This window comes from Passer montanus, unplaced genomic scaffold (assembly GCF_014805655.1).
Source record: "Passer montanus isolate IOZ18808 unplaced genomic scaffold, ASM1480565v1 scaffold16, whole genome shotgun sequence".
Classification (NCBI taxonomy): domain Eukaryota; kingdom Metazoa; phylum Chordata; class Aves; order Passeriformes; family Passeridae; genus Passer; species Passer montanus.
The window spans coordinates 4,016,870-4,041,673 of NW_024363160.1; the positions used below are offsets into that span (position 1 = coordinate 4,016,870).

At 37.7% G+C, this 24,804-nt stretch overlaps 1 protein-coding gene across 1 annotated transcript in view; it reads right to left on the reverse strand.

Annotated features, from left to right (window-relative positions):
* KCNB2 (potassium voltage-gated channel subfamily B member 2) overlaps positions 1-24,804 on the reverse strand; it is a 183,352-nt gene that overhangs the window by 4,627 nt on the left and 153,921 nt on the right. The window lies entirely within an intron of this gene.

Consider the following 24,804-nt stretch of genomic DNA (forward strand, 5'->3'; position numbering starts at 1 on the left):
TGCGAAATAAACCAAGTGCCACACCACCTTCTTGAATGCTTCAAGACCTGCTGACTCCTTAGGCAGCTGTTCAAATGCCTGACAAGCCTTTGAGTGCAGAAATTCTTCCTGATGTTCAACCTGAACCCCCCGGGCACAGCTTGAGACCAAATTCTTTCATCATGCCACTGGTTGCCTGGCAGAAAAGGCTGACCTCCACATGGCTACAGCCTCCTTTCAGGCAGTTGTAGAGAGCTGTAAAGTCTCTCCTGAGCCTCCTTTTTTCCAGGCTAAACAAGTTCAACTCCCTCAGCTGCTCATCATAACACTTGTGAGCTGCTCTGTGCTCCACCAACTTTGTTGCCCTTCTCTGCACACACTCCAGCACCTCAAAGTCTTTCTTGTAGTGAGGGACCCAGAACTGAACACAGGACTTAAGGTGTGGCCTCACAAGTGTCAGGTACAGGGGGATGATTGATTGCTGCCCTGGTCCTGCTGGTCACACAATTCCTGATACAGGCCAGGATGCTGTTGGTGGTCTTGACCACCAGGGCACATTGCTGGCTCATGTTCAGCCTGCTGTTGAGTAACACTCACAAGTCTTTTTCCACTGGACAACTTTCCAGCCACTCTTTTCCAAGTCTGTAGCATTGCATGGCGTTGTTGTGACCAAAGTGCAGGACACAGCACTTTGTCTGGTTGAACCTCATACAGCTGGTCTTGGCCCATTGATTCAGCTTGTTCATATCCCTTTGCAGAGCCTTCTTGCCCTCCAGCAGATCAATACTCCTGCCCAACATTGTGCTGTCTGCAAATGTACTGAGTCCCCTCATCCAGATCATGGACAAAAATATTAAACAGGACTGGCCTCAATACTGAGCCTTGGGAATCCCCACTAGAAACTAGGTGCCAGCCTAATGCAGCACCTTTCAACACCACTCCCTGGACCCAGCCATCCAGCCAATCTTGAACCCAGTGAAGAGTGCACCTATCCAATCTGTAGGCTGCCAGTTTTGGAGAATGCTGTGGAAGACAGTATCAAAGGCTTTACTGAAGGTAGACAGCATCCACAGCCTTTCCCTCATCCACTAGGCAGGTCTCCTGGTCATAAAAAAAGATCAAGTTGATCAGACAGGACCTGCTTTTCCTAAACCCATTGTGGCTCAGCCTGATCCTCTGGTTGGCCTGTTCATGGTGTGTGATTGCACTTAAGATAATCTGTCCCACAGCCTTCCCCAGCATCGACATCAGCTGAGAGATCTGTAGTTTCCTGGGCCATTTTTCTGACCCTTCTTGTAGATGTGTATCATGTTGGCCAACCTGCAGCTATCTGTTCTTGAGCTCTACACAGCTGAAACACTCCCAAATGTACAGACTGCCCCCACAACTCTCCTTCCTCACCTGTTCCTTCTGAAGGGCTTATAACCATCCATTGACACTCCCCATTCATGTGAGGGTTCCCACCATATTCCTGTGGTGGCAACCACACCATATCTCTCCTGCTGCACGGTGGCTTCCAGCTCCTCCTGTTTGCCACCCAGACTGTGTTCAGCTGTGTACATGCACTTCAGGTGGGCTCTTCATTTCACCCCCAGCACCAGCATGCTCCCCTGAGGCTCATCTCTAGTGAGCCTGGCCCTATTCTCTTCCCCCTTCAAAGTTTAGTTTAAAGCCCTCTCTATCAGTCCTGCTACATTACTTTTCCCCCCTTTTCTCCCCCATGTCTCCAGCAGGCCTGGTCCTGTATAAATTGCCCAATGATGGAAAAAAGACATTTTGATAAAATTCAGGCATCTCTGTAGCTCACAGCCTTCCACTTTGCCTGGCTGGTCATTGTCTTTTTTACAGAACTGATATTATGAGAAAAAAATTTAATATCAGAGAACCTCACAGCTTTACCAGAAAGTATAAAGATATAAAGAATATCAGCAGCTTTGAGACAGTAAGCAAAGTGTTAAAATGTTATTACAAAATTATTATAATACTTGGAAAAAAATATTATTTTGGTTGGAAGTCCTGATTAAATCCAGTTTTTTATTACAAATGCTAAAATAAATTGTTTTCTGTTTGAAAGATCAGTTTAAGATCATTCACAAAAGTGTTTACTTTCATTTCTCAGAAATGGAACTGTTAAATCCATTTGGTGATGTTCCTCAGTTATTTATACTATAAAGAATATCAGCAGCTTTGACACAGTAAGCAGAGTGCTAAAATGTTATTACAAAATTATTATAACACTTGTAAAAATATATTAGTTTGGTTGGAAGTCCTGATTAAATCCAAGTTTTTATTACAAATACTAAAATAAATTGTTTTCTGTTTTAAAGATCAGTTTAAGATCATTCACAAAAGTGTTTACTTTCATTTCTCAGAAATGGAACTGTTAAATCCATTTGGTGATGTTCCAAGGATGCATTAGGTCTGACAAAATTGCTGGAACACCCAAGAAGAATGAAATGAAGTAAAGAAGGATGCAAGTGTGAAGAGTGTATGCAGAGAGGCAGGTCACAGTGGTGATAGAGGCTCTAGAGATAGAATGGCCACCTCACTGTAGCTTTGAGAAAAATAGCAATAAACTTGTTTCATCTATGGGTTACCAAGTGGATATTCACCTCTCTAAGCACAGACAGAAATTGCTCACAGTGGGGTGTGTATTTGGCATTGTCTTGTACTTATGTACTATCTTTGCCTTTTTCAGCTACTAATAGTACCAACAGGTATGCAGGTATCACCTTTCATATTCTCAAATATTCAACCGTTCATTTTTTCTGCCAAATGCGTTATAGACCATCTGTCTTCATCCTTCGTACAGCCAATTCAGAAAACATCCTTAGGTTAATCTATCTTATTTAGGAGGGCTATAGATTCCTTTAAACTTTCTGCTACCAACATCAGCAAAAGAAGCCAATCTTAGTAAAGAATGAGGGCAATAACAGTGCATATGTAGTCAGGGCTGATTAATGAAATTTGTAGGTGGGACTGAGGCAGACAAAAGACAACACTATAAGAGTGCAATAATTACCTTTCAGACTGTGAAAGTTGCCTGTATCAGATTTCTGTATTAAAGTTGGAAACTTAAATAAGTTGTACTGGGTTATCCACTTCACCTAAACGACTGTGAAACAGCTAATGCAGGCTTGACTTCTCTAAAATACTCAATAACATAATTATACTTTCTGAATTTACAGAACAAACAAATGAGGCACAGGTCTGAATAGTTGAACTTGCAGTTTCTGTCAAGCTGATGGAGCCTCACTGGGGCCAGAATCAGAATGCAAATAACAGGATTGGAAAAAGCTGTATAATAGCAGGACCAAATTACTTGACATGCATTGTTCTTTAAAAAAAAATAAAAATTGTATGAATGTATCTGCTCAACTGTCATCAAACTGATTTTAATTAGGAACCACTGGCATTCCAGTCTGTCATAAGGGATTTATTTTATGTTTAAATGTCTACCAGCATACAAAAGATCCTAGAAAAGAGGTGAGTTAGTTAATATCATTCCCCCTTGCACTGTGTAACATTGCTAAAACTCCATGCATTTTGGGTGTTTTATTGAAAACAAGCATCCATTTGTTTGTTCCAGCCATTCCTATATGTGCTGCTAACACAAGCCTGAACTCCCCCAGCTTTCTTTTAATAAAATATCCAGTACAGAAGCCTGGAACCTAAAGTGATTTATACATATAATCTATAAGAATGAGTCTGTTCTTAGTGAAAAAATTTACAGCAAAGTAAAGTAGTTTAGTTTCTTCTAATATAAGAATCTCAAGCTTTTATTTGTTTGGGACTTTGTTGTGTAATTAAAGCAGTGCATCATTCCACACACAGTATGTTTTAATTATTGCAATTGATTAGATTTCACAACACATTAGGCGAAAAAATGCCAGGGGAAAACTTGGAAGAACAAGAGCAACTATGAGAAAGAGAAGAAGAAAAAAATAACTCCTTATTCTGAGTCTGCATAAAGAATACTTTGCAGATATTATTATGCTGGTAAGTTTTCATGGAACAGATGCAGATTGTATTAAGAGAAGCACAGAATTCATAAGAAAGACCTGTAGCAAACTGCGAGGTTGGTTATTCTGATACAGAAAAGTAAAGAAACCACCACTGACTGAATCTTTCCCAGCAGAACTTCCTGTTTGTTATGTAGTATTTTTAAACCATGTTCTGGATTGAAGTGCCTGGAAAATTTGCACACTCCAAGTAATTAAGCTACGACCACAGTTCTTGACATAACATTTTTTAACCTGAATTTCAGAATATACTCTGTTAAATGACAGATTCTGGCAGGTTATGTCATTTAGCTATAGTACTACAAAAGCACATAAAAATCCAGATCCTCTTAATCTTTGAAAGTATTTCCTTTTAAATGGCAATTTTTTCTAAAACAATGGACAGATTTAGATTTTTTTTTTTCCTACGGGCTGGATATGAGACATTTGAATCTGTTCATGCAATGAATAGTAAAACATTCATTGAGTTAATGATGCAGTCTTAACAGCCTCTGCCAGATGCTGTTATTGCTAATTTTTGGGGTGTAAGGACTGGTAGCAATCTCCTGAAAATTTAGTTTTTTCCCAGTATTAAATTGCTACTAAAAATGGCTTTTTTTTCCCTGTGCACCCCCTCATTGCTTATTACTGCCAGCAGTGTGAGGAATTCTGCATAAAATGAGCATACAACTGAGGTGCAATGGAACAGCCTTCAAATTGTTCCTTGTTATTCAGCAACAACTGATACGATATGTGAAATGATGTGATATGTGAAACGGCTTCTGCTATAATTGACAAGTTGGTGTAATTTTTTATGTGCAGCAGAGAAAAAGTATGCATCAGGCTCACATTAAAATATAGGTGCTGAAAGGAATTTCAGTTGAGCCTTACTGATTAGCCACTACACTATGTTTGATTCATACAGGTTTCAGTCTGCAGTCAACTAAGACTGTATTAGCAATAGTATTTCCTTAGTCTTTTTCTTCTCAGGATGGGATCTAGGGTAGGATCTAGACCATTTAAATAATAGACAGCAGTAAAGTCTCATACTTTTGAGATTTCTAGCCTCTACAGATACTGAAAATTATCAGGCTGTCACATATTCTTCCCTTTCTGCATTGAAATTTATGGTATTGTCTTCACATAAGACATATCCTGGCAGTATCTTTAACTCTGCCTTTAGAAAATCTCAGAAAAAATTGCTGTTGTTCAGTTTTTGAAAGGCTTCTGGAGAACTGTATCAACTTTCTTGGGCACTCAGCTATATATTCTCAGAAGCATCTGCTCTTGGGAAAGAGGCATCTAAATTTGAGCAGATAGATATCTGGAGTTGATCTATGTTCTTCAGATCAACCTGAGAGCTACCAAGTGCTGTAGCCTGCTGGTCATGCTGGATCTTGCATGGAAGCATCCTTAGCTTGTAGCACAGAGCTCCCAGCTCTGGCCAGACAATCCACAGACTCACAGCCACACTGGCAGGAGCACAAGGTTAGATAATGGATGTTTTAATTTTTCTGAGGGAGTAAGCCCATGACAGTGGAAGACATTTTGGGAGGTTTGATGAGAAGTTTATAGAAATTAGTTTACTTCAGCAGCATCCTTTACTGTCAGGTGTCTTCAGATTGTGATATTGAGTTTGCAACTGAATGGACAAAAAGTCTTGCTCAGTAAGAGTGCTGTCTTGTACCTCTGTCTACATCTGTGTGCATTCTGTTCTTCACATCTGGGACTATCCAAATGAGAAGCACATTGGAGAAGCAAAGACAACACTACAAATTGAGTCACCTTGCAAGTATAACTATTACCATGTGAGGAATTTTAGGATTAGTCAGGACATCAGTCTGTAAACATTTAGAAGAAGGAGCCATTAAAATATTCTTATGTGGTGCAAATGACAAGAAGAAGGTCATGACACAACATCTCACTCCCTGGTGGCCCCATGTTCTCCCTCCACTGTGTGCCTTGGACTTCCCAGTTACAAGCATAACCTCTTGCTTCTGACCCACACTTCTACCCCATGCTGCTTTGCAGAGGGGACTGTGCTCAGCTCACACCTGTAATTCTGCATTCCCATGTATCAGTGTGCCATACATCACATATGAACAGTCTGACAGACTCAAAATTATTTTGACTCTAAGGTTTCATCAGACCACACTGAAAAAGTTCAACAAAAGGCAAGACATTTTGCTACAGTCCTTTACTGGCTAATGCTGTTTTTTTAACATATGTTCTTAGCCATGGGACATAAAAAAGGAGACAAATAGAGACAAATCCTACTTGGATTTACTCCAAACTAGAACACAATGGAGCTATGGCAAATCTTAAGCATGCCAAATCTAACCAATCTCATGAGTCCTGCAACACTGAGAATTATCTAAGAATAGAAGTATATGTTTGCAAATGCTCCTTGTTTTAAGTGATTGAAAAATTAATTTCCAGTTACTAAAAGTTTAATTTTTGGAAAATAAGAGAGGGACATAATTTAACAGAACAGCAGAAATTTAATGCACCTTACAGCTCTATCACTGTTGCCCTTTCAGGAACACATCTGATAATAACTTTGACAGCCTGTGTGATCACTGAACAGCTTCTCTCTGCTGCTCTCGATCTCCTTCCTTGATGACATTATTTAGAATTCTGACCTTTCATTTTCCCTTTTTTCCTAGATTGGTATTATTATTAATATTTTTAAGGACTTGATTTGACTGTTCTTCATTGCTCTTTCAGGGATATTCATAAGCCTCACATTAACTACATATATGAAGGTTAAGCTCTCAGTGTTGTATTTACCTAGTGTATAAGTGATGCACAGTCTTTACTTTTGGTCTCTTAGCACTGGGATGACTCTCACTTAAGAAGCTTGGTTTAGAAATACTCATCTAGGAATATTCATTTAGAAATACTCATTCATGACTAGCTCCATAAACACTCATCGTATTTTTAGATATGCCAATTATCTACTCGTTCATCAGTAGATGAAAAAGCTCTGTCTTCAGTTCAGCTTGACAGACAAGTTCCTATGAAGATAGTGAACTCAAGCACTTCTCAATGTTTATTTTGGTTCTATGAAGTTCAGTGGTGACTTTAGCTAAGGAGTGGCATATGGCCACATATGTGCTGTCCTATCAAGCTCACCCAGACTGGGAGCCAACATGTGGAACCACCTTTGTTTCTGTAATGTGGCATCCTTCAAGTCTCTGTCTGAGGAGGTTTAAGGCAGGTAGGAGTTTGCTGCCTGCCAGTTCCTATGTGCATGGCAGACCAGTGATGATAACAACAGCAGGATCATAATAATGGTAGTTCTAGTGGAAGGCATGATAATAGGTAGTTAAAGCTCAGATTTTGCCACTAGTACAAACTTCTCCAAGCACAGCTGTAGTCAAGGAAGGTGTTTTGAAACAGGCTAAGATAGGTCTACCTGACTGGAGAAACTGCTTCTGTCTTGGCAAAACCTTCACTTCAGAAGTTGAGTCATAAAGCCATTCTCTGTAGCTGATATACTTCCTGTTTGAGAGCACTGTATAAATTCCATTTTTTCCACAAAGCCTTTCCACCACTTTGTGCTGACCTTCCCATTCCATAGATTAATATTTGCCTTAGAAGACCTAGTATCTCAGAAGGAATAAACCTGTGTAGGAAACGATGTTTTGTTCTTTGAGATTAGCAAGCATCCTTCTGGTTTAAAGTAACAGTAATAAAATGCATCTGTCCTGCATTCTGTTGCAGGTAGATTACTGTTTATTGTATTTTATGCTATTAGGATAACAGTAATCGAAGACACCCCTCCTGCATTCTGGGGTGAACTAACTGCGTTTACTTAATGACTTGATTATTGCTTTAAGGAAGGGTGGCCTTGGGGTTTGTACCACCAAGATTTTCAGCATAAGAATTTAGTTGGGGTTTGAGAATTTGATTATGGCTGAGTATCGAGGTGGTTTTGTATAAGGCAGCTCCATGGGTAATATGGCAAATAGGAACCCTGGGAATGGACTGAGTCTCCGTGAATCTGAACACAGGAACTGCTGAAGTCTCTTAGAACACTAGGGACACATTAGGTATGCAGTAGAAAACTAAGTACAACACTGCAAACATTTGCGGGATGTATTTACTAAATATTGCAACCAAAAAGTGACGTTGGAGACCAGAGAAATTGCAATATGCACAAGCAATAGGCAATGGATTGCAAATGGGACTATCAGCTTGAACTGTAGCACAGCCCTGAAGAAACCTGCTGTGATTCGTTATACGAAAAAGCTGAGGTTAATACTGAGGCATCTGTTGGACTGGCAAAGATGGGGGACCTTAAGTAGCCACAGATGAAAACAGTCTTCATAGTTTGAAGACTGTTAGGGAAGAGACAAATGTATTTAGTTTAGCATCAGTAGAGGTTTAGCATCAACCTTGAATACTGAATCAGCACAGAGCTAATAAGAATTATTTTTTTAACATATAAAGATCTATATCAAGTCAGGTCTAATATTTTTTTTGTTGTTGTTCTACAGCAAAAAGCTATTTCAGCTGGAGACATGAAATCAATTATTTAATGATAAATAGCAAACTGTCCCCTAGGAATTAATGTAGAAGAAATGGCAGATGCAGAGTAAATGTAGGTGAATTACTTCTTTTTTTCACTATGAAATTGGATAAGGCCATGAAATTGACTGTCATATATTGACAGAAATAGAGCTAGTCCCTGCTTGAAATTATAGTGTGGCTAGTTTAATCAATTAAATAATTTAATGTAAGGTGGTTTACAGTGAAAATAAAAAGTTTATCTGGCTAGTGCTTTCTTTGCTCTATAACTAGGTGAGAGATTTAACTGCCTTACAGTTGATCACAAAAAATTAACTTAAAGAGTCATCTTAAAGGCTTTATTTATATATAGCTATTTGGACTCCTAAGTATTATTTCCAAATGCAATATTTGCTTATGTGTGCAAGACAAGTCACCTACATTTATCAAAAATGAATGAGATGTCTTTATCAAAGCCCCTGCCTGCCCTCATTCAGTAGTTTTCTAAACCTTTGACATATTTCTTACATTTAGGTTGTGTTTTGCAGTAACTGTCTAATTTTTTGGGTAGTGACAGTTGAGCATTATTACTTAGATGAATGTACTAGACTCTCCAAAATTTGCATCGAAGTCATGACAAGAAGCTTGCAGTTTCCAATCCTTTTGCCTAGCAAACCATATGCAAGATCTGTTCTGTGCTACTTCACTCACAAAAACATTGGCTCCATTACAGGAATTTCATTAAAAAAACCCCCAAACAAACAAAAACCGAAAAAAAAAAAAAACCCCACAGCAACACAGCGCAGCCTCCAGAGCCAAGCGTCATTACAGGAATTTCATTAAAAAAAAACCCCAAACAAACAAAAACCGAAAAAAAACCCCCCACAGCAACACAGCGCAGCCTCCAGAGCCAAGCGGAGAGGTGGTCTCCAGCAGCAGCCCGGAGTGGGAGCGCAGGGAGCGGGCAGGAGCGGGGCTGGATCGGGCGGCGGAGCCGGGAGCTGTCCCCGGGCCGGTGCTGAACGCGGGGCCGCGGCGAGGCGGAGGCGGCAGATGCGCTGCGCCCACATCCACCCTAAACCCTTTTTTTCTGTCACGTTACTCCCAGAAGGCATGCAAATGATGCAGCCTAAAAAGATAAGTCGGGGAAAATAAAGATAGCTCTGGGATAATATTTGTTTCTTGGAAAAAATACCATTGAAGGAGGCAGGAATCTCACTAGAGGTGAGATATTTCTTTTTTTCCCCTTGCCATTTAGTAAGTTATTACTAACACCCAGCAAATCACGGTGGAGATAAACAAGCAGGAGTAATGAAAAATCAAACCATAATTGTTTAGCTCGAAGGAGTTTTAGCATAGGCTGTTGAATGGATTTAATGGGGAAAATTAGCACACCTGATATACAGATTTATTCTGATGCTACCTATTTTGCTATTAACATTCAACTTAAAGCAGAAAGCTGGATGCAACTGATTTTTAAAATGTGGAAACTGGAAACCAAATTACTTGGTTCTCACTGTTACCAATTGTCATTTAGTTTTAATGGAATTTGTTTTCACTTGGGACCTCAGGTTATTAACCAGGACTGTACACTTGGGTCTAATTTGCTGAAAAATATATTAAGATTTTTGTTTGAATTATTCTCATTTTATCATCTTTTTACCATGGAATAAGACTGTTTTTTAGTCATATGACACAATGAGTAGGTATGGTCTTCCTGAAGGCTAATATTATCTATCAGGCTTATTTGAAAATATGACAGGCCCAAAATTCTTTATTCACACTTTAAAAATAGGTTTTCTATCCTGGCTTCATTTCAGTTTCTATATAAATTTCGGAATGAAGGTTCTATATAAAACAGCTATATAAATCTATTAATCTATGTAAAGGTTATGGCAGTATTTCCCAAACTTGCAGAATAAGAGAAATTGTTAGGGAAAGGAATCCAGCCTGCTGCCTTTTTTGCAATACAGTAGTTAAAGGTCTGCATATCTTAAGTGTCATTTCCTTATGTTAGATGTCACTCCAGGACTACTTCTGAAACTTCATCTGTAATATTGCAGTTTCAAACTCTTATTAAGGTGTGATGTATGCTGTAACACAAACACAGAGTACCAATACTCTTCAATAAATATGTAAATGTCCTCACATCACATTTAGTAAGGTCAAATTGTAATTGAAGACAGATCTGATTCACAAAATATATTATCCATTATTAAAGTACTATTACAAAGTACTGCACATGCTGCTGTGACCTCAGACTAAGAGGACAGTATATGAGAAAATGCCTGTAAATTAATGGAACATTCCAGTTTAGGGCTGTAATTCAGACTCTGCTTTTAGCACAAATACCTCAGGCAGATCTGAACAGGGTGTTCAAGGAATGTCTGTTTTATCCCAAACTGTGACTGGACAGAAGGGCTGACTATTCCCTGCTCTACAGAAGACTGGTTTTGTTCTGTCACAAATAAATGTCTATGATGCTTATGGTCTATTAAAATTAGGGTAAATCAGTGCTACAGGGTCTGTTTTTTTCTCATGAAATCAAAGGGAGGTTTACTGTTGCCTTTAACCAGAATGCACCAGTGGAGTTTGAATATTTTAGTCAGCTGTACTGGGAAGCAAAGGAGGGCAGTCTGACAAGGCTTTGTCCAATGTTCTGCATAAATTTTGATATTGTTCCTATTTCGTATTTTAACCAGTAGATGTCTCTGTTTAATCATGCAGCTGTTGACGAGGACACGCTGTTCCTGTTGTCACAACACATATTTAGTAAGTGAACCATTTGTTTCCCATGGAATGAATACACGTGAATGCAAAAATGCCAACTTAATGCTCTCAGCATAACCCTAACCAACCTAAGCCCCCAGAAGCTTTGGTGAGAGCTCTGGCTGCTAAGCAATATTGAAAATCATCTTTATGGAAATGTCCCATAGGATTTTAAGAGGGCAAAAGGGGAATTGGTGGGATTCTATGGATATTCATCAAAAAAATGTAATAAATTTAGTATATCTTTTTTTATCCCATGGGAAGGCTCACAGAAGCAGCTTAGAGAACAGTATGGAGTATTTAATTTCTACAAAATGCCACAGGAAATTCCATGTTGTGATAGATGAATTATCTCCTCTGCTTCACAAATGCATAAGATGATATTATTTCTGTGTCTATAGGCATCGAGAGTAGTAATGTAGATTATTTGAAACTCTTTCACCTAACTGAAAATATCATTCTGATACAACTTGATTCAGACTTCTGTACTTTGCAAATTTGAAAAAAAATCTAGGATATATACAGTTTTTCTAAAATCTCCACAGAAGAGATCAGCAATTTAAAAATTATATTCAAATTCTATTATTTTAAGTATATAAACATTAAGATATGTTATTTACAATTTTGTACAACTTTTTGATTTTTAGTAATTGTCTAAGAATGTGATAGGTTTCTATAATTTGTTTCCTGGCCTTGCTCTTGTTCTCCTAGGGCAGTTCTCCACACATATAAAAACTTAGGAGCTTTTTTTTTTTTGTCTCTATTTTCCTGGATATCTTTATATTTGAGATCCTGGATTAGGTCATCAGAGAGAAAAAATACCAGACTGGATCTACACTGAGCCCTGAACTGCATCAGAATTTTTGTTCGTGGGTTACTCCATCTTGGTCAGTTGCTCCCTTTTAGAAATCCCTACAGAAACTGTTGGGATCTGTTGTTAACATACTTATTGAAGCAAAAAAAGCATATAATAGAGAAGAAAAAGGTCACCTCTTTTAGGTGACAGCTGTTCCCACATGAGCAAACAGTATGATGGGGCTTTTTTTTTTTTTCCCATTAAGACCCATGTCAGTGTTGGAAACAGAATTTCTCTAGGTGGAAGGAGCATGCTCCTTACAGACAAATGCATGTCACAGATTGCCCCTGTGTATTCACACTTCCACCCACTGTGGTTGTTTCTCCTATTGTCAAGTGGAGCTAGAGGTGAGCTATTTTTTAGCCCACATTTATGCTCCAAATGCACTGTGATGAGAGGCATAGATGGCCAGTGGAAATCATGAGTCCCATGCCACTGGTTCCACCAGGCTGGCCATTTCTGGGAGCCGAGCAGAACACTATGTAGCAGAAATATGAGGCCTTGCCCTGAAATGGTTTCTTATTAAATACAGCTTTTCCCCAAATGTCTGAGCAATGAGGAGTTGACTGTAGAAGGGGACATGAATGTTGCCTAGTTTCAAAAGAAGGACCTAAGTGTCTGTCAAGTCTTCCTGGTTGTCAAACTGATGGCCAGGCCACAGAAAACCCACAGGTTTCCATGGCTGCAGCTACAGCAGTTTCTACAGCTCAATCAGGCTTAAGACAAGGAATAAACCTGGAAATAAATTTGTCAGGTACAAACAGCTATAATGCAGCTATCTGCAGCAAGCCTATGGACAATAAAATTCATCTTCAAAGAACCCTTGAACGTGGAACAAATACATTACACTCTGGCTATGCTTCAGGAAGTATCTTTCATAGCTGACAATTTTATAATACATATATTTTTTTTCTTTTAACTGCCAGCATCTGGCAATTTATGATAAAGTCTTGGAACAGAGTCTTTGGGATATTTACACACTGATTACATATATTTCTACTTCCAAAAGCCACATAAAACCCCCACACCCACCACCAAAACCTCAAAAATTCACTGGAAGGGCAATGTGATTCTTTATTTCACATGATCTTTATGATAAGGGATAGAACTGCATAAGTAATTAAAGAAGAAAAAGGTTAGTGTTATTACTCAGTAAGAAGTGCTAATCAAAACAAAGTAAATAGTTTTGAAAAATCTCTTACTGTGGAACATATATGACAAAATCATATGGCTTTTAGTAATTACAGTAATAGCAGTACAGGAAGAAAACAATATAATTCAGGTATCACCTGGAATAAACTGGAACCACTGTGTATGAGGAATATATGTGATATTACTATATACTGTTATATATGTTGTCTCTGAGATGTAAACATACATGTATTACTTTCAAAAGGATTATTAATTATTGATTTTACAGATTATAATTGCTTCTGCTTTATTCTGGGTCCTTTATGTCCAATTATTTTTCTACAAGATGTATAATTAGAAACACACTTTTATGGGGAAATACCTGACTTACTATACCTAGGAGCTCAGTGGCAGTGAAGTATTTCACTGCTATTAATAGAAACATCACAATGACACCATGACTGAGATTTGGTTTTTTCAAAATGATTTATCTTAGCAGTCATGGCAGTGCATGCTCCTATCACTGTCCCATGCTCCTTTGAAGGATAGGAAGTGGGACAGAGGTGATTTGTTACCTTCAGTACAATACATTTGACATTATAACAGTTAATGTTAGCCTGAAAGGAAATAACTGGCACAACTGCTTTTACTGTCATATATGATGGAGAAATGGATGTGATGTGGAGATTAAGGAGTCAAAGCACAGGAATATTTGGAGTGCTTTGCAAAATTTGGGATCTTTACTTTTGAACTGAATTTTCAGCATCTAAGAAAGCACTCTTCTTCTTTGAGGTCCTGTTTATATTACAGAATGTTGTCCTTTTTGAAATATTTCCATTAAGACAGAAAATGAGAACCTAGTTTGACACAAAATAGGATTTAGAATTATGGGACTATATTACAATGATTGAAGGAAATACAACATCCTACATCAGTCCTAACATCATAATTTATGGATACATTTCTTCTCAAACAATTAGCTCCCTGCTTTATTTCCATATCCTGGTTCACTACTAGGTTCTTTCTGGAGGCAAATAATTGTTGATGTGTTCACGGGTCCCAGGACAAGGGAAGAGATGCATCTGACTCCATATTTCTTAGCAGGCTGATTTATTATATTGTGATACTATATTATATTAAAAAGTGCTACACTAAAGCTATACTAAACTATTGAGAGAAAAGAATACATCAGAAGGCTAGGAAAGGAATGAATAATAAAAACTCATGACTGCTCCAAGCCTCAGCACAGCTGTACCACGACTGTTCATCAAGTAAAAACAATTCACATGAGACCAATCAAAGATGCACCTGTTGGTAAACAACCTCCAGACCACATTCCACAGCCATCAGATAGTTATTGTTTGCATTTCTTTTCTGAGGCTTCTCAGCTTCTCAGGAGAAAATCCTAGTGAAAGGATTTTCATAAAATATCACAGTGACACATAATCACCTCTGTGTGAGATGAGATCAGTACTCTTGATAATATACTCTAGGAGAATAACATGGACAGAACAGTGAAGTTTAAAAGCAGGAACAAGGATGTTTAGACCAGATTTGCTCATGACCTCCACCTCTGCACAAGTGCCCCTCCTGACACTTCTGGAATGGGAGGGACTTTTGAGTAACCTGTCTGTGTGCTTGGGCTGAGCCAGAAGAGACATTTTCATCACTATCACCAGCACACTTTCAAATGTACCTTTTATAGCCCCAATCTGACACTGAATCTGATTTACATGAGCAAGCAACTCATATAGCAACTGTGTGGTGCTGCTGTACATATCTACTGCTGCTATTGGGGGAAGCCTGCTATATGTAACTCAACAAGATAAACAGTAATTTCTATGGATTTTTGTCTGCAGGAGGCTTGTTTCAGAGCAGCATGATTTGGGTAAGAGATTCCCCTAAAGGCATGTGAAATCGTAGAGGAGGAATAGTTTCCAAATCTCTCTCTGTGGAAATCAGAGAGCAAAACAGTGAAATGGTGCCAGTAAAGAAAGTGAGGAACAGATGTACATTCATTGTCTGATCCTTCCACTTACAGTTAGTCTTTTAATATGATGAACACCATTGCTAACATCAAAACATACAAATAAAACTGCATTGACAATGTCAAACATCAGCAGTGTTAGTAGAGTCACTAGTTTCACACTGATTCTGGAAGCTGGAATGAAAAGAGCTTATGATTTTTATCTTTACATCAGCAGAAAATGTGTTCTGAAACACCCTGTCAAAAGGAAAAGATGCAATCCCCTCTCCATTACAAAGCATTGGATTTTTATTAAAATTCATTTAGTGTCTAACTTTGTAGCTGGAAAGAAAAGCAATATTTATTTTTGAGTTGCCAATTGCTTTTGATTTTGACAAGTGACTTAAATTATTTGCTTATCAGATTTACTTTAGGAATGGATTGTATATTTTTTTCCAGAGGGTGTTACAATTCCTAAAGAGTTTCATCAATTTTCCATTAATGTGCCAGTCAGTCTTAAGCAATAATTACAAAAGCAGAAGCATCATATTAACCTTTTGATACCAGAAGTTGGAATTAGCATATTAGCACTTAAGCAAAGTAAACATTGGCCCATTGGTGACAAGGGATTAAACTGCAGCATGCTGTGTCTGCTGGGAATGAATTCACTACACCTGGCTGAGCATATTTTCTGCAGTGCACAAATCCTTATCCAGATGCATAGAACTCACTTGGAATCCTCATAACTTCAGGAGCCAACACCCATATAATGCAGGGCCCAGGAATTAAAATCCTACCTCGGTCAGATGTATCTCAAAGCAGCTCAAATGAATGAGCTTTTAGCTTTTCTTACCTTTCCTTTTCCTGCAGTATTCCTACACAGTAATTACTGGGGTCTTTTGCAGGGAATACACTTGCCCATACTATTAGCAAACATTTTGGATCAGCAATTTATACATCAAGATATGCTTCCAAATCTGATCACCACAAGTAATCCTAGATGTAAGAACACCATTGCTTCATACTAAAATACTAAAAAATTGTCATGGTAGAATTATAGTAGCAGCAGTATAATTTTAAACAGAAATTTAGTGACTGAATGATTTTTTTTCAGTGTGAAATCCAGCTCAACAGTTATCATGTATTTTTCCTTCCAGTAATATTTATCATATCACAGGAAAAGAAAGAAAAGAAAAGAAAAGAAAAGAAAAGAAAAGAAAAGAAAAGAAAAGAAAAGAAAAGAAAAGAAAAGAAAAGAAAAGAAAAAGAAGCATCAAACATATAGGCATGGTTACTTGATATAAGAATTTCTAGTATTTATTAAGCATGTCAGAAGTTTTACAGGAATAAAGTTATGAAAGGAATGTGTTGTTCTGCATTATTATTGCCTTAAGCTTTGCTGACCTGTGAGTTATCAAAACTTGCAGGTAGGTCCTGAAATTGAAAGCCAGGTGGCCTTTCTAGATATAAGCTGTCTAATTTTCAAGACAAATGGCAAGGAGCTCCTGGGGAAGATTGTGGAATATCATGCCTATGGCCTTACATTTCTTAGCTATAAATTTCCTGTTTTACAAAACTTCAGTATAAAAACTGCTGTACAGTATTTGCCAACTTTACATTGGTCTTACAAGGATCACTTAACTATGTCTGGCATTTGATAAACTTTCAGAGATCAGCTCCCATTTAAATCACAGCATCTTGCTGGCTCTTTCTTAGGAATGCAAGCTGGTGAGGGTTATTATTGGTCATGTACAGCCACACTCGGGGTTTTCTGGCCATAGTCTAAGGACCTGCATTGATATTATCAATTCTTAAATGATTCTGGAAATGATACCACACTGGACCAGCAGTCAACACTAACCACAGATGTGCTGCCTCTCCGAAGTGCCCATGTGCATGATATGACTTTGGGGCATTGGATAATTTGTTTTCCTAATAATTAGTCATTTACTACTGTTTGCATTGCATTGCTGGAAGAATGCAGTTCCCTTGGAAGTGGGCTCTTTACAGACCATTGGCAGACTGAATCTAGATTAATCTTCATACTAGACAAACACAATAAATGAAATGGAAAGATAGGACACTGTCTTTACCATTTGAAGCTTGGTATCACATATTATTTACTTTATTGTTTTTTATATGAGTGTCTGTTCAGGGAATGGGGGCCTTTATGAGTTCAGGACATTATGTAGCAAGAAGTGGTTTAAGGTGGTTAAAAATATGATTTATTATTTTCTATGACAATTTAATTCTGTATATGATTTATATAAGTAATAACTTTTTGCAACAGTAAGAAAGACAAAAACCCCCTTAGACTGAATGACAATTGTGTTATCACATTAATAATAATTTTCATTTCCTCATGGTGAAATAAATAAAATCCTCAAAGATAAGGGCAAGATTTGAGGCGAGTAAATTGGTCCTAGAGGCCCATAGTTTTTATAGCTCAGTTGCTTTGAGTGGCATCTATAAATTCTGTTAAGCTACTCCCACAACTCTAACAAATATCATATAGTATTTCCAACAAATCATTGACTTTCTCTTTTTTTCCATCCTGAATGACACTTGTTTGCAGAAGTTCTTCCAAAACCATGAAAACACGACAAATGTATTTATTTTATACATCTTCCATGCCAGAAAGGAGTTGAAAGGATCCCATTTGAGGAAAAGCCTATTAGGAAACTTGAAATGAAAAACAAAATTCTTTTTTTTTCCCCTCTCCACTAGTCTGTGAAGCAGGAAGGCTGACATTATAAGTTTTTTTCAGTGGACCACCCTCTCACTATATTTTGTAACTGCAGTACAAGTCCTGCTTGCCAGTTTATAAGCTTCCACTTCAGCAATTTAGATAAGAAATTACCTGTATGTGCATGTAACTGTGGTTATCTATCTTAACTACATCATCTGCAAAAGCAGAAACCCTAATTACCTTAATGCAATCAGGAAAGGAACTTTGGAGTCCTTTCAATATAAATGCCCCTTTACTGGCTTTTACAGCTGATGTTCAGAATGCTGTGGGAACAGCTGATACTGTGCTGATAGACAAGAGGTCAAATCTTTACAGGGTCACATATGTTACTGCTGAAAGCTTAAGCAATTGCTTGCACGCAGGGTTATTTATAGTGTTGAGGAGTGAACCAATAGTATTGGTATCTGATCCATTCATATAGATAAACCAAATTTAATGCCAAATCAAGAAGCAGATGTCCATTAAACCTGTCTGGTTGACAGATGCCATAAAGTTTACTAAATATTAATGGCCACTTAAGAAGATTTTCTCTGCTAGTTTCTCTCTGGAGCAGTCACAAAATCCCAAATTATCTGGACTGCTTTATAGTCAATGAAATATGCTACTTCAAGGTCTAGGGAAGGTTGCATCTCAATAACTTTCATCAAGAACCTTCTTCTTTCTGTATCCCCCACAATACAATCCCTCCTCCATCTGAGAGATATCTTAACCTACGACAGTGTCGAAGTTATCCGTCAAATGGAGGAGGAATTGTATTGGTTTCTCTTTAGCACATTTTTAGGTTTGATTATCCTACTTTAAAAACAGTTCTTGGATGCAAACATACTGCTTGGTTAGCAATACAGCAATAAAACAGCAACACAATGCCACAATAAAACAACAGCACAAATATGTCTAATTTATGAATAGCAGTAAAATCCCTTTGCTTGGACTACGGCTTCTTAAACTGCAGAACACTTAACTGCCATGAAAGATGCATAAATAATTCCTAGGAAGCCAATAGCTTCCTTCTGAGCAGAAATGTGACTGGGAACTGCTGTTGTTGCTCCCAGCATTACCACAGAGATCGCACATGAGAAAAATAAAGTGGGGGACTTCTGGAACCTTTTGTGTTTTGCAACAGATAAAACTATTCAGTTCAGAACAATGAGCAGCTTCTCTCCAGGACACATGCAGGAGGCTGTGCAGCACAGAAGCAGAAACTGTCTGTATAATGAGCCACTTCACATAGCAGATTATGTGGTAGCCTCTCATAACAGAGTAAAATAATTCCCCCAGTGTGAGCCTTATTTTAAAAGACATCTGCTTACAATTGTAAGGGATAATATTTTGCAATGATAGGGAACATTTGAATCTCGCGCAAGAGACTGGAGTATTGGCTGTAACTACCTACAATTACCATTTCAACTCTCTCTTACAAAGATACACTTCCAGATCTCCACAGCTGTTCATATATTCATGCACTGTACAGATGAGGAGGACAAAGATCAGACTACTTACCTCTCACAGACTTTTAGATGCTTTGGGTAATCTAAAATGTACAAAGTGTGTTTCTAAAACAGACAGAAGTACATTCTCTCAAGATTACAATCTCTGAAGAAAAGGCACCAAATCTCAGATTTACTCTTACTCAAAACTGCCATTTACAAATCTCGAGATTTCATGAGAGCAGCAGATGGTGAAAATACATTTTTATCTCATTTATGTTACATGTGGTGGGATGAGTTATTTTGCTCTCAAGTATCCTCCCAATACAATTCTATCATTATTTCCAAAAGCTGAAACTGGTTATGAAGTTGGGGGTATTTTCTCCATTTCACTTCATATGGTTTTTGAAGTGACAAAGAAGTAAAGCCTCACTTGTATTTCAAATGCAACACCTGTCAGCTTTCATATATAATAGACATATACACACATATGTTCACATACACACACACCTACATATATATGTAGGTGTATAAGATAAGTATGTACACTTATGCCTAGAGAGATCCCTGTGAAATATTTACAAATCTGAAAGACAAAAGCTTAATTCAGGAGCATTTAAGGTTGCAGGCTGCACTGCTGGCATAGTGCTAAATTCAATTTACTAAACCCTTTATGCAATGTTTTATTATACAAAAAATTGTAGATATGCCAAAAGTAACAAAGCGGATCAGTGTGGAAGATTTAATGAATTTGTGTCACTCTAGAAGCCTGAATCAAACATGATATTCCTGGAGCTTAATTTGGATTTCTAGTGCTTTTTAAAGTAATTAAGAACATACAGTTAGGAGACATTTGAACTGGGCTGGAAATGCTCTATGGAAAAATACAATTTGTTGCATTTCTTTTCTGCATTGTGTTATTTTTTGTTCCTTTCTATTTTTAGTGCATACTGCTCTGTCCAAGACTTTGACTTTCCTTATATCAATTCTCAGTTCTCACCAATTTCTGCAAGAACTGCACCAATGGAGAGTGGCAAGAAAGGAAGATCAAAAATAACAATAAAAGTGTTCATGTACCATGGCAAAACTCCATGAGCTCTGAAGATTGCAGGTAGGTACTTGTGTACCAAGTGCATACAAATTGATTTTTTGTTCATTCAATATAATGAAATACCTGGAAAACCACAGTTCTTTGACTTTTTTTTTTTTAATCAATTCACAGTATTTCCTGATTTGCTTCACCAGTCTGATCTCATTTCAACAGTTCTCTTTGTGAGTAACATGAAATGGAGAATATCTAACAGAGCCAGTTCAGTTCAAAATTCAGTTCCACAGAAATGTTTTTAATGTAATATTGTGCTGTGATTTATATCCATTTAACAAAGCCAAGCATTAACAGACTCAAGAGAAAGAAGAAGAATTAAAGCATTTCTGGACCTTACACTAGACCTCTTCTTCACAAAAAAAAAAAAAAGTAAAATGAAAGTGTCTCTAGACTGACCTATATATTAGAAGAGTTAACCACATAACATCAATATGTCAAAATTAGGATATCTACAGAATACTGAATGAATCCTGTAGATACTTCACCAGCAATTTAATGTTCATTATGTATTATAAATATTGATCACTAGAACAATGGGCACGGAGTATTTATTTTTTATTTATTTTTTATTTTTTACTGAGGAATATTTTGAGAGAAATGAAAATGAATAAATGTTTCCTCCATGCATTTTCTTCTGTTTCAATGGTAAAAGTATTTTGTTTAGAAAGTTAAACAAAGGTATTTTGTTTAAAATGTCAGGTGTCCATTAAAAATGTGAGGATTTTTGTTTAGAGGGAAAAGCTTCTCTAAATAAATTTCAAGGAGTAAATTTATGACTCTCTCCATTGCAATCTATGAATTGAGCCTCAAGTGCCTGGACAAAATATGAGAATATTTCTGGGGGTATTGCATCACTGTCACTTGTGGTGTGAGTCAGCTGTTGGAATGGTCACATTCCACCTTCCCAATTTAACTACTGCTTTGTCTCAGGCAGGAGAATCTCAGCCCAAGTATTTAACAGGTCCATCACAGTGGTGATGTGTTCCAGTGCACAGCAAATACCCAAATCCTTGAAAACAAAGTTGGCTCAGGATGTGCACACCATCATCTTCTGGGGTACTTGCACTTGCACAGCCACAAAAGGAAGAGTGCCCATCTTTCCTCTAGCCTGGGATAGCATTATGACAGCATTATTAAATGAGTCCACCAAAGTTAAGGGTGTGAAGTTTGGGTGGAATTAATCCGAATTCTGATATTCAAGATATTCCCTGATACTTCATAAAATCAGTTATTTGTGTATGATTCTGTAAAGAAATTAAGATTAAATAATAGGCACAGCATATTAACCTTCTCTTACCCTGTGTAATATAATATAATATAATATAATATAATATAATATAATATAATATAATATAATACAATACAGACTAATATGTATGGTAATACATTTGGGAATAGTAAAGTTCACATTTTTAACAGCAAGAGAACTCTCTATTATTCAGAGGAGTATTCCATACTATTTATCCTCAGGCTAGAAGGTACACTGGATTCTACTATTACTTCCTTCCCAAAATGCTATTTACAATCCTTTGAGCTGTCAGTTCCATCAGTTTTCAGACCACTTCACTGCCCACTTATCTCATGTGTATTTAATAAATTTGTCTGAGAGAATGTTATGATGGACAGAGTTGAAAGACATATTAACATTCACTAATCTCCTCACATCCACCAAGAGAGCCATGTTATTACAGAGAGGTATCAGGTTAGTTAGGCATGATTTTCCCATTTGTAAATCCATCTCCCAGTTACCTTCATGTCTTTAATATAGCTCGAAGCAGCTTCCAGGATGATTTGTTCCATGACCTTCCCAGGGATTGAGGTGTGGCTGACCAGTCTGTATTTTCTCCTTGCCCTTTTTGAAGTTATGAGTGACATTTGCTTTCTTCTAGCTAACATGAGCCACCCTGATTACCACAGCTTTTTAAAGATAACTGAGAATGGCCTTGTGGTGGTACCACCTGACCCCTCATCACTTGTGGGTTTATCCCATCAGATCCTATGTATTTGTGGATGCCCAGTTTGTTTAAATGTTTCTTAATCTGATTCTCCTCCATGGAGGGCAAATTCTCCTTTTTCCAGAACATCCCAGGGTTCTCAGAGATTTTGTATTGCTGATGGTTGATCTTATCAGTAAAGACCCTCTGTGCTGGCTTAGGCTGCAGCTTCAATTGAATTGTATGATCTTTCACTAGTAATGGATGGGTTAAAAATAATTTTCTTTGACATTTAAGTTCTAGGATCATTTTTTTAACAGCCATTAGTCAGAAAAGCCTTATTTTTCCCTACCAGCAGAGATTTGCATGTAGAACTCTATTCATTGTGGTGAAGATATGGGACTAGAAACCTCAGGATATGCAGCAGCTTTGAAGGAATAACTCTTAGGTGAATCTAATAACATAACACTACTTCAATGCTCCTAGTTCTGAACTAACTAGATTAAAACCAGCAAGTTCTGTACATGCAACAATAACTCCTTTTATTTTTTCAGAATTCCCCCAATAAACAGAGAAAAGGCATGGGATGGCTCATAAATAAATAAATAATATAACCCACAGAAATGGTTGCCATAATTTTTTTGTTTTATTTTACTGCTGAAAAATTTCCACTCTGACTCCCTGTTTTGTGTTCCATATAGGAGAACATCTTGTTACCACAAAGTACTGAAAGTCACACATCCTGACTTGTTAGATGTGGCAGAAATTGTTCTTAGCCGAGAAAGTAAAAAGCCACAGCAAAATGATCATAACTATAAATTGCACCTGAAGAGCACCATGCTTTTTGTGTGTGTGTGTTAAGTGGTAATACAGACAATAAAATCAAACACATGTTGGAATGAAACAATTCAATAAATAAGTATGAATTGCAAGAGTTCCTGGAACTGAGAATGGTCAGAGTGAAAATAAGAATGAAACACCATTATAACGAGAAAGAATACTTGGGAAGAACTTATTGTTTGGTATTTTCTGAGACTCTTTTTAGTTTCTTCCATGCTGTATTAGCCTGATTGCTACCAAATTTTCTCTTTTACAGACACCCTTCTCTCACTATTATTACCTGAAAATTGTAAGGAGAGTAGATTATATCAAGCAAGGAGAATTGCTTTTGCCAGAAAATACCTCCCATTTGTTTAGAGATTTTCTAAGTTTAAACACGAGAACTCCCATCATAACACAGCAAACTTTTGCATGCTCATTTTTCTGTCTTACTGACATGATAGAAATAAATTTGACTGTTAGGCAAATCTCAGAAAGATTTAGAGGCCATATCTAAAAGGATACTTAGGAAGTCACAAGGAAATCAACTGAAAGCAGATATTTGCAGTGGCAGGGATCTGGGGGAGCTGTGCTGACAGTGCCTGCACAATGGGGTACACTGAGTGCACAGGCACAGGAGGAGTGGGGTGCTTGGCACAGTCACAGAAAGCTTTTCCCTTTCAGCCCTGCTGTCCAGCGACTGTGGCTAATGCCAGCAGATAACAGCTACTAATGCAGCCTGGGATGAGCAGAGGGATTGGCTGCGTTTGCTGAAGGGCAGAGACCACTATGGGCCAGGAACAGTTGAGGCTTAAAAGAGAAAAAAACAGGAGGAAATATGCGGGGGCAGAAAGTTGGCACCTTTTAGAACAATATGCTATTTTTCTTGGAGATAGAAACAGAAGACCTGTTAGGAAAACTGGGGGCTTGATTACAGTACCCTGTTTTTGAAGCAGGGCTAAAAGCTACTTGCTTACCACTGTGTTCACTAAACATCTCCATTTAGCAACGACATGTTAGCAAAGTATACAAATGACATTTCTGAACTGTCATTGGTGCAATATGATATTTCCCCATAGCATATGGAATTAGAAATCATCTTCCTTGCCATTGGCTGAATCAAACGCTTCATTTCCTGAGCCTTTGGATATATTTACATTGTAGGACTGTCACTCTACAGCTCACACCTAAAGCCCCAAGGTCATTAATCACCTCTATGAAAGATATAAAGCTACTGGAATAGAACACTGTCACCAGACAAATTACAGTATATTTCCGACCTTGTGTCTTAAATATTTATCATCGCTGTAAGTAGATTTGTGGGGCTGCTCTTTTTGAGAATCTGAACAAAGCTGCAACGAAGGGAAGCTTGTCACTTGTTCTATGAATAAATAGGGAGCTTCAAGATCCATCAATCTGATGCCTTCCCAAAGCAATAAATTCAGCTTCAAAAGGGAAAACAATTTCTACCCTCAGCTGTAGATTTAATTTGTCATTATTGTACGTGTATGTTTCTTTTGATGGTTTAAAAGCAAATTCTTAGTGACAAAATTTGG